At 47.6% G+C, this 10908-nt stretch overlaps 1 non-coding gene across 1 annotated transcript; it reads left to right on the top strand.

Annotated features, from left to right (window-relative positions):
• Window positions 1–10507: 10507 nt before the first annotated feature.
• LOC148647767 (U2 spliceosomal RNA) lies at window positions 10508–10696 on the top strand. The gene has a single exon (XR_015927179.1). It is a non-coding gene; the product is annotated as a U2 spliceosomal RNA (small nuclear RNA).
• Window positions 10697–10908: the final 212 nt, after the last annotated feature.

The following is a 10908-nucleotide window of genomic DNA, read 5'->3' as shown; positions in this document are numbered from 1 at the left end:
GAGTTAGAACCAATCCTGTTGCAGGTTTTTATGGAGGTTTTGGACCGGGGAGAACTTGGACCCACTATGAAGATCGGTGTCACAACATTGATATTCAAAAAAGGTGACAAGATGGATCTTAGTAATTGGCGGCCTATCCAGCTCCTGTGCACTGATTATAAGATCTTGGCCAGGGTGCCGGGTAGGCGGTTGAAGGAGGTGATGCCATTATTGATAAAAGCTGACCAGACGTGTTGGGTGGCAGGTCGAAGTATTAGTTGGAATCTGCATTTGATTCGGGATGTTATTTCCTGGGTGGAGGACCGGAGGCTACCACTGATGCTGGTCAGCCTGGACCAAAATAAGGCCTTTGACCGGGTGCACCACGGTGTCTTGTGGCGACTTCTAGAACTGAAGGGCCTTGGTAAGGTTTTTGTGGAGTAGATCCGTACATTATATAGGAATATTGAAACCCGGGTATGTGTGAACGGGTCATTGAGTGTGGGCATTCCAATACAGTGTGGAGTACGACAGGGCTGCCCTCTGTCTCCATTGTTGTACGTAATCTACCTGGAACTGCTTTTAGACCAAGAGAAGACCCAGCGGTGAAAGGGATAACGGTCCATGGTAGCGGTGGAAAAGAGGCTAAAGTAGCTGCCTATGCCGATGATGTTTCGTTATTTCTTAACTTGGAGGAAAGCCTGGAAAGAGCTCTGGACATTGTGGGAGAATTTTCGGAGGGGACTGGAGCCTCATTAAATAAATCCAAAAGTACGGTAAAATTTTTTGGTGAATGGAAGACCAGGGTAAGATCGACAGGCAGACTGTCTGTGGTGTCTGGACCAGTGAAAGTCCTGGGAATTCTTTTTCACACCCAGAATTCGGCGGGACTAAACTGGGAGGAACGGTTGTCGAAAGTCAATCGGAAGATTGGTCTGTGGCAGCATCGTACGCTTACCTACACCTGGGAAGGTTCTAGTTTTGAAAGCTGATGTTTTGCCCCTATTGCTGTACTTGGCAACGGTTTTTCCACTTCCCATGAGGAGGCGAAGAGAAGTGACAAGGATGGTGTTTCGGTTCATCTGGGGAACAGGATACGAGAGAATTGCGAGGACAGACGTGTAGACCAATCGCTGAGGGAGGTAGAGATGTTCCTGATGTCCCAGTTAAATTGGATTGTATTTTTGTTTAAAGTCTCTGCGTCATATTGTCCAGTAGTCCCCAGAGCAGTGGCTTAGGTCACATCCGGATGTGCGAAAGGGTATAATGTCGTTAAATCACAGGGCTTTGTACAAGAAAGTGATGAGCGTGGAACGAGCAGCTATTTTGGGTGTTCCTAATGAAGTCTGGCTACAGGTCCAACCTAGGTTGCTTGATAATAGGTTGAAAGATTTAAACTGGTTGTGTGTATGGGAAAGGTTGTCGGTAAGGTCTGTAATGTATACTAGAGGGTTAGCGAAACAAAATCAGTGCCAAAGAATGGAATGTACCCAGGAAGAGACGGTTCACCATGTTTTTTGGGAATGCTGATTTGTTCGGAGGGTATGGAACAAGATTACAGTTGGGTACATAGGACTAGATGTGGACCTTTCGTTACATTTCATAATGGAAGGTATGCCAAAAGTAAGGGAATGGGATAATAAGTTCCTCATCTGGCTTGTGGTGAGTTTGGTAAAATTTTATGTGTGGGAAGCCCAAACCGACTTGATTAGGCACTGGGTGGAGGGTACGGCTATGAGTATTTTTTCTAAGGTTAAGTCAGATATAGTGAGAAGGGTTAGGTGGGATGTGGAAAGATGGGGTTTTGCTGCCGCAAGAGAACATTGGAAAGGCTTCATGTTATGGTGTTGATGGGTTAGTGATGTAGGTGAGGTTTGTGTGTGTTGAAGGGTTGGTTATGGCTCGTGGTTGGTCGGGGGTTGTTTTTGGTAGTTCTTGTGGTTAGATTTTTATTATAAAAAATAAAAAGATCAAGGTTCAAGTGGCATGAGTGCAGTTCCGAGATCTTAGTTCAGGGGGTCGGGCTAGTGACGAAGACGACGACCAAGAAGAGGAGGGCGGACCGAAGACAAAGAAACAGCCACTGGTGGAATCGCTGCAGGTGAAGCCTGGGTGGTGAAGCCAGGGCTGCCGAGAAGGAAGACCAGACGTCGGGCGGTGAGGAGCCTCCTTCGGGAGTGTTTTCCTTATTTTTTTCGGCGTCAGAATGGACTATTTTTTGAGGTCTACTCAGTCGGCCAATTTGACAGGGCTGCCAGATACGATTAGGTTTACGTTGAGGGAGGATTTGAATTTGGGGTTTCCCGATAGGATTTCTTTCATCGAGTCAGTGTTGTGCAAGGGACTTGATCTTTCAGTTAAGGACTTACTTTGTGTCCAAGGATATACCGCTTCTAAACCGGTGGATGTTACTTTTACAGAGGAATCCTTTTATTTTTCAGTTTTGCGGCGTTGCAGAGAGAGGGAAAAAGTTGTTCCCCTCATACATTATGACATTGAAGGTATCTGGGCTAAAGCATGTCAGGTGATCACGGTGCACGTTTATAACCCTTTTGTGAGGAATGATGATATTTTTTTGTTTCTGAGCCGCGATGTGGACGTTGTTTCTGACTGCACCAGGGTTGTGGACAGGTTGGGAGTGTGGACAGGTCGAAGGCAGTTCGCTGTGATTCTTCGGCCTGATCCCACCTCCTTGGATGGCTTCAAGCACCCTCCTGCATCTTTTGCCCTTGGGTCTGATCGGGGCTACCTCTTTTATGCGGGCCAGCCCAAAACCTGCAGAAGGTGTCAAGAGACTGGCCACGCGGCAGACACATGTTCGCAGGTAAGATGCCGTAATTGCAATGAACTTGGGCATCTAATGAGAGACTGCAAAAAAGGGGTTATGTGCACTTTTTGTGGCGAAGAGAGCCATGTGTGGAAGAACTGTTACACCCAGACCTTTGACAGAGTCCAGGCAATGAAGACCAACTATGTGAACATAATCGTCGACGGGGAGGTGGAAGAATCTTCTGAGGCCGTGGAGGACTCTGTCAAAGAGACGACCGGCACGGCAGATGAAGGGACTTCACTGCAGGAGCCTGGAGGATCTGAGGACGTCAGTCCAACGCCATCTGGAGGCGTGGGAGAGGATCTCCCGGTTGCCTCCGGGCCTGTGGCTGATGGACCTCGGGGCCAAGTGCAAGGTAAGAGGCCAGTTCCCACAGACCCTGCTGCAGACCAGGCTCCCGCTGAGGGCAGTGGGGGCGAGCACCTGAAGTCTAGAAAGAGAAAGAAAAAGGAAAAGGAGAAGGAGGAGAAAAGGAAGAGGGTAGCAAGAAGAGTCAGGAGCAGGAGACAATCTTTCAACGGATGATGATGAATCTAAGAGAGCTGGCACCACTCTCGAGATGGAAACTGGGCAGGGTGGGCCTGATGGGTCTGATGCTGACACTCCTCCCGGCACCAGCTACCAGTGGTCAGAGTGCAGTGGAGGCCAGGTGATGTCTCCAGGACTGCTGCCGGACTCCCTCACCGTTGCAGAGTCCTGACTATTACGGCTCGGACTTCTTAATGGACAAGCTTCAGAATGAGGTGCCTTTTGCAGGATCCCCAGGTGCTGACAACACTAACATGTACACATGACTCTCACCGTCTGCACGGTGAATGTCAGGGGCTTGAGAAACCGCCTTAAGAGATTGGCAATCTTTCAATCTTTACGCAGCCTTCGGTGTTCAGTTTTTTTCCTACAGGAAGCTCATGTGCGGGACAGTGTGGACTCTAAAAATTTTTTCCACTGACTGGCATTGTGGTCAGTCAGTATGGGGAATTGGGAGTGCGCATTCTGCAGGGGTGGGTATCTTACTAAATGACAACAGCCTGTGTGTGGTGAATAGCTTTGTCGGGATACCGGGGAGGGTGTTGGTGCTAGATGCTGATAGGTATGACAAGAAATATAGGTTCATATGTATTTATGCTCCCTCGCAGAGATTAGAGAGGAAAGATTTCTTTGCCTCTCTCGAACCTTTGTGTATTACTAACCGTTTTGTTTTTCTTTGTGGTGATTGTAATGTTGACTTGGACACTGACACTGATTTCAGTGCCACCGCCTTGCGGGATTTGGTGAAGCACTTTTATTTGGCAGATGGCTTCAGATCCCTTTTTCCCAGGGTTTCTGGGGCAACATGGAGGAATAGCCGAGGGTGTGCGAGACGGCTGGATTATGTGTCTTTGGAGAGCTCTCTAGCCGTGGTAGATGCAGGTATTGTCCCCTCTTTCCTTACTGATCATGATATGCTTTGGGTAAAGGTAAATGATGGTAACCCTTCCTTCGGGCCTGGGTATTGGAAACTAAACGTGTCCATACTGGGAGATGCTAAGTTTTGCTCTGCAGTAAGAGCCCTGATCCAAAGTTGGTTTGATCTGAAACCACTCTATCCGAGTCTGAGAGCATGGTGGGATTACCTCAAGGTAAAGATCAAGACCTTCACCATAGCTTATTGTAAACATAAAAGCAGTCTGAGGAAGAGAGAGCACCGCAGACTGCAGTGTAATTTAGAAGAGTATTATGTTCAGTTTAACAAGGGGAAGGATTTGATGTAGCGGGTGCGGCTCAGGCAAGAGCCAGGCTGAAAGATTTTTACATTGAAGAAGCAAGGAAGTACCTGATCCGCCTCCAAGATAGGTATAGAGAAGAGGCGGAGACATGTTCTGCTTACTTCTTTAGCCAGGTGAAGCAGCAGCAGAAAAAGAGGGCAATCTCCGAGTTATTTGCGGCCGATGGAAAGCTGGTGAGATCACCCAAAGGTTTAATTGACACGGTTGAGTCTTTTTATACTCTGCTGTTTCAGAAGCGTGAGACGAGGTCAGCACCTTCAGCCTTCTGTAGTGGTCTTCCCAAGGTGCCAGAGGCTGGAGACTTGTCCGGTCCAGTCTCTTTATCAGAGATGGAGGTAGCCCTTAAAGGTATGAAAAGTGGGAAAGTGCCAGGGATTGATGGATTGTCTAAAGAATTGCGCTACTGTGCGCCAGCGGAACGCCCACGCGTCGGTCCGCGCCTTTAGGGGCATCGCTTCTCAGCCTTTTGGCCAAGATCCTGAGATACGTGGCTTGACCGCGATCAAAGGACTTTTGCTGAGGATCGAGAGGAGCGAGGGAGGAGAGTAGGTGGAAGGAGCGACGACAGCAGAGAAAAGGAGCGGCGAAGGCGAGTGGACTTACTGCAGTGCTGGGGACAACTTCGTGACGAGGAGGATCCGGATCATTGTAGAGGTACCGAGCATTGGTGGAGAAGGACTTGCGAAGGCGGTGGGCCTCAGCCGTCTTCAGGATGGGGGAGGCTCGGGTCCCTGCTGGAAGGTAGAGGAGAGGCCCGAGCATTAAATGGACTATTCGTTTTAGATGGACAGAGGATTCAGAAATGTTTGAGAGAGATGAGTTCATTGAGAAAATTTTGTTCAAGTCTTTGGGAATTGCTGCTAGCGACACTAAACGTCTGCAGGGCAATAGTGTTGAAAAATACATGGATGTTACCTTTAATGATGACAACCTGCATCGGAAAATCTCCAAGTGGTGTGAATCAGAGCGGAACGGTGAATGGATGAGGCTTTTTGAGTGTGAGGGATTCGTAAAAGATCATCTTAGGTGGATAGTGGTGCATATGTATGACCCCTTTGTAGAAGATCGGGAATTGACAGCTTTCCTGAGTAGACATGTGGATGTGGTTGAGGCTCCCAAGAGCATCATTGACAGGAAAGGATTCTGGACTGGGAAAAGACACTACCATGTACAGTTAAGAGAAGATAAAAAGTTGAAGGAGGTTATGTGCACCCTCCGGCTTACTTTGCTTTAGGAGCAAGTAGAGGTTACCTCTATTACAGGGATCAACCTCTTTTTGTCGCTCCTGTTACGGGTTTGGTCATTTAGAGAAGGATTGTGGAGCTAAAGAATGTACAAGGTGCAGCAGCAAGGACCATGCAAGGAAGTACTGTAGAGCCAAGTACTGTTCTGTGTGTGGGGAGGAAGACCATCTATATAAGATTTGTCGATGGCTGAATCCAGAATTCGTGGCAGCTAGCGAATCAGGTTTTGCAGAGGCTGTTGAGGCAGAGGATGAGGGCGAGGAAGACGATGAGGCGGGATCAGAGGAGGACCGGGAACAACGCACCACAGAAGAAGGTAAGGGAAGGAGAACAGGGAGGAAAAAGAAAGGCAAGAGAAGAGTGTGGGAGGAGGAAGAGGTGAAGGGAACGGAATCGAGGGGTGTACTGCCAGAAGAATGGGTAGAGCGTGAAGAGATGGTAGAGGAAGGGCCACGTGAGATGAACCAGGAAGTTCCGATGGAGGAGACGTGTGGTAAAGAAGATTCCAACAAAGACAGGGGGAAGTCTCTTCCCAAGAGGCATAGGTCAGTTACTGAAGAGAAGTCTATAGCTGAGGGGAAGAAACTCAAGGCTAGAGATGGAACACCAGTGACCCGGGACGAAGAAGAAAATGTAGAAGAGGGAGGAGATAGACCAGGTGAAACAGGAATGAGTTTTAGTGGAAGAAGGGGTAGAGGAGGGGGAAGATATGGAAGGATCCTTACCTCCAGGGCAGCGGGAGATGGCTCTCAACCTCTGTTCATGCCTCTCGGTGTTGAGTCCTGAGGCTGGCGAGGGGAGTTCCTCCGTCACCTGTCTGGTAGGGTCGTATAGACAGTTCGGCATAATGGAGCTGGATCCAATCAGTAAGGAGCAATTACTGGGTCAGGAGTTGTCGGAGGACGGCAGTCCTCGTAGTGAGTTTGAGACTGTCAGCTCTGCGACCCCTGGCTCTAATGATGAAATGGAGAGTGAAAGCTCTAATGATCCAAAATGACGCTTACAGTAGCCACTGCTAATGTAAGAGGTCTAAAGAATAAAGGAAAAAGACGAGCGGTGTTTAAAGATTTGACCCAGCGCCGTATTGACCTGTGTATACTGCATCTAGAAGGACCGGAGGAGGCTGTACAGTTTAGTAAAGAATGGCAGAAAGGAAACTCTTGGTGGAGCGCCGGAGGCGTGCATTCTTCCGGGATCGGTATTTTGTGCGGGGCCCGGGAGTTTGTAGCCCAGGAGGTGAAGACAGTGGTTCCAGGTAGACTCTTAGTGGTGGATGGTGTATGGAAGAAATCTAGACTGAGGATTATCGGTGTCTATGTTCCAGCGGACAGGCACCTACATACGGCCTTCTTGAAGGACCTGGAAGCAGTTTTGTATACTAACAGATGTGTTGATTGGTGGAGACTTTAATATTGATTTGGATGACACTCAAGGTGGTGGGGTGGAAGCACTGCGGAATATCGTTGGCAGTTTTAGGTTGCACAATGGTTTTAAAAATATCAAGCATTACACGTGGGAAAACAGTAGAGGGGCGCGAAGGCGATTGGACTATATTTTTCACACTTTGAGGATGAGTACAATAGACAGGAAAGTGTTACCCACTTGGTTTTTGGATCATCTAATGCTAACTGTTACCTTCAAATCAGATAAGACAGGACTGCAAGCTAGTTACTGGAAACTGAACCGGTTGGTATTGGAGGAGGTGGAGTATCAGAAGAGGATTATGTCCTTGTTAGGCCATCTTAACAAGAGGCGGAAGGAATTCAACTCTGTGATTGAATGGTGAGAGGTCTGTAAACGGATCATCACCCGTGTCTCTATTATGTACTGTTCAGAGAGAAGACAGAGGGAAAGGGAAGAAATGACTAAACGGCAGAGAGAATTAGAGAGATTGTATGAGGCGGCTAACAGAGGTGGCGTCCTTGACTGGAAAGCTGTGGTCCGAGTAAGATCTACGCTGAGAATTAAATGGCTTCAGTGGGCAAAGGAGTACTTATTTAGAGTGAGGGGCATCCAATTAGAGGGTGATGAGCAGTGCTCCCCGCAGTTCTTTAGCTCAGTAAGAGTCCTGTATAATGGAAGGTTTTATGAGTAAGGGCGGTGAGTTGGTGGAAGATGAGACGGGAATGTTGGACTGTGCAACTGAATATTACAAGGAGCTATTCTCAGCGAAAGAAGTGGATGTAAGTGTGCGGGATAAGTTGTTAGACTGCGTGAGTGAGAAGATCAATTGTGAAGCCGAGCTGGACGGTCCTTTAACTGCGGCTGAAATTAAAAAGGCTATGCTTGGTCTTCATAGAGGCACAGTCCCTGGTGTGGACGGATTGCCTACTGATTTTTATAGAGTATTTTGGGAATGGCTGGAACCGATATTAAAGGATGTGTTTGAAGAGATATTGCAACGAGGAAGGATGGGAGTCACGATGAGAACGAGCATTTTAACTTTGATTTATAAGAAGAAAGGCGATAAGACTAACCTGGATAACTGGAGGCCCTTGCAGCTTTTGTGTTCCGATTACAAGATCTTGGCAAGGCTGCTTGGGCAGAGGCTGCGTAAGATCATGATGCACTTGGTGGATCAGGACCAGACTTGTGGTGTTTCCGGTAGAAAGATAAGATGGAATCTTCAGCTGATACGGGACATTCTGGCATGGGTAGAAGACAGAAGTTTGCCCTTGATGTTAGTAAGCCTCGATCAAAATAAGGCATTCGATAGGGTTAACCATGATGCATTGTGGATTATTTTGAAAAAGATGGGGTTAAAGGAAAAATTAATCTCCTGGATACAAATCTTGTATGCGAAGGTAGAAACAAGAGTTTGTGTCAACGGAAGATTAGGCGGAGGCATACCGATTAAATGTGGGGTACGTCAGGGGTGCCCGTTGTCTCCGTTACTATATGTGTTGTACATTGAACCATTTCTGGAGAGGATACGAAGGGACCCGGACATCAGTGGAGTGGTGGTTCCTTGGAGCAAGGGACTACAGGCCAAGATAGCGGCGTACGCCGAGGATATTACATTGTTCCTTAGCACCGACGAGAGTTTACGCAAGGTGCTGGAGATAGTATATGACTTTGCTGCAGGAATGGGGTCAATGTTGAACCAAAGTAAGAGCATGATTAAATACTTTGGGACTTGGAAGAACAGATCAGATGCGGTGGGTGGGCTGACAGCTACAGCAGGTCCGGTGAAGGTCCTCAGGATCCAGTTCCACGGGGAGAATACAGCAAGGTTGAACTGGGAGGAGCGCTTGGTGAAGGTCAAGCAGAAGTTAGGACTGTGGCAGAAGAGATCTTTAACCCTTTTGGGGAAGACCTTAGTGATCAAAGTTGACGTGATGCCATTACTTTTCCACCTTGCGGTAGTATATCCCATGCCAGCTCGCATGAGGAAAGAGATGACCAGAACTGTATTTTCCTTTATATGGGGTCAAAAGTATGAGTATATCAGGAGAAAAGACTTGTACCGGCTGATTGAAGAAGGGGGAAGGGAAGTCCCTGATATTCCTTTAAAACTGGATTGCGTGGTTGTTTCTAGTAAATGCTCTGTGTTATATGAGAACCCATTACACATGTGCAGTTTTTTTGTTCACTTGTGGTTCGCTGCTGCGATGAAACATTTGGTGGTGTGGACCAACACTACCCCCAAAGCAGAACGTCTGCCTTGGCATTACAGACACGCGGAATGTTGATTACGTTCCCATCAAGCGGTCAGAGGAGGGCTAATTACGTTAAGCCACAGGCAGATGTACAAATTGGAAAAGACAGAGAATGCTCCTGCTGTGGTTGGAATTACGAAGGAAGTATGGACAAGAATCCAACCGGTGGGGCTAGATAACCATCTATGAGATTTAAACTGGTTGTGTGTATGGGGGAGGTTGAAGGTTAGAGCCGTGTTGTATAGGCATGGTCTGTCGCGCCAGAATCTGTGCCCGCAGCCGCTGTGTGATAAGGAGGAGACAATAGAACATGTTTTCTGGCAATGTGACTTTGCCCAGAGAGTATGGAAGGATTGTACTAATGTCTTTTCATCGGTACTCACGGTGGAGACATTATCATGTAAAACTGTGCTTAAAGGTGTGTCCAAGATGAAGAAATGGAATGAGAGGTTTTTGTTTTGGTTGGTAGTGAGTTTAGTTAAATCATTTGTGTGGCAAGCTAGGAATGACTTGGTGAAACATGAGGTGAATAGTACAGTAAGAGATATTGTGTGGAAGATTAGGAGTGATATAACAAGACGGGTCAAGTGGGATGTGTTGAGGTGGGGTTTTGCTGCTGCAAGGGAGAGGTGGAAAGGTTTGTTTATGTTAAGTTAGTGGTGTGAAAGAATGGGTAAGGGGTATTATTGAGGTAAATAAGTATAGTTTATTTTTAAGCTAGAAAAGTGGAGAAAAAGAAGAAGAGGGGACGAGAGAGGGTGTGTTTTTTTTCTAATTTGTTTGTGTAATGGTTTTGCTGAAAGTGGGAATTTGTAACAGAATAATGATGTTATTGTATAGTTAGGTTTATAGGGTTTTGTTTGTTGGTTTGATTTGTATGTGGAAAGAAGGAGTGATGGGGGCGGGTTTAAGTTTGAATAAGGGGCGGGGTTATGTTAAAAAGGTGAAACTGGGAGAAGAAATGGTTGATTTAGCTGTGTAATGGTTTTGTTGATGTATTGTTAAGTTTGGGTAGTTGAGGGTTTGAGGTTTTGGATATTGTAATTTAACAATATTTAAAAAAATCTGTTCTTATGAGTTTAATATCTGATACGTCCCCCATCAGGGGGACCACATATTAAACGGATTTTTGGAACAGGGAGCTGGATCAGGAGCTTGCTCCGTCCTCTCCACGCATCAGCCCGGTATTGCAACGTCTCCGGGAACGGATTGGGCGCAGCTGCTGCCGGTGGGAGGGGCCTAAGCTAAGGAGGCCGGCCGGCTGGCGCCCCCCTGCGGCTGCGATCATTGTTGGGCCGTTGACAGAAGATCAAAGAGCAGGGCCCCCGCCCGGGACTGGCAGGAAGGCAGGCAGGCAGGCAAGAGAGAGGGGGAGCAGAGTCCGGCGGCAGGCCTCTGGCTGCAGGGAGGCCGGCAGCTGCGCGGGTCCC

This window comes from Lepisosteus platostomus, chromosome 15 (assembly GCF_059453375.1).
Source record: "Lepisosteus platostomus isolate fLepPlt1 chromosome 15, fLepPlt1.hap1, whole genome shotgun sequence".
Classification (NCBI taxonomy): Eukaryota; Metazoa; Chordata; class Actinopteri; order Semionotiformes; family Lepisosteidae; genus Lepisosteus; species Lepisosteus platostomus.
The sequence above is the reverse complement of the archived record's forward strand: the minus strand, read 5'-3'. Positions and strand labels throughout refer to the sequence as shown.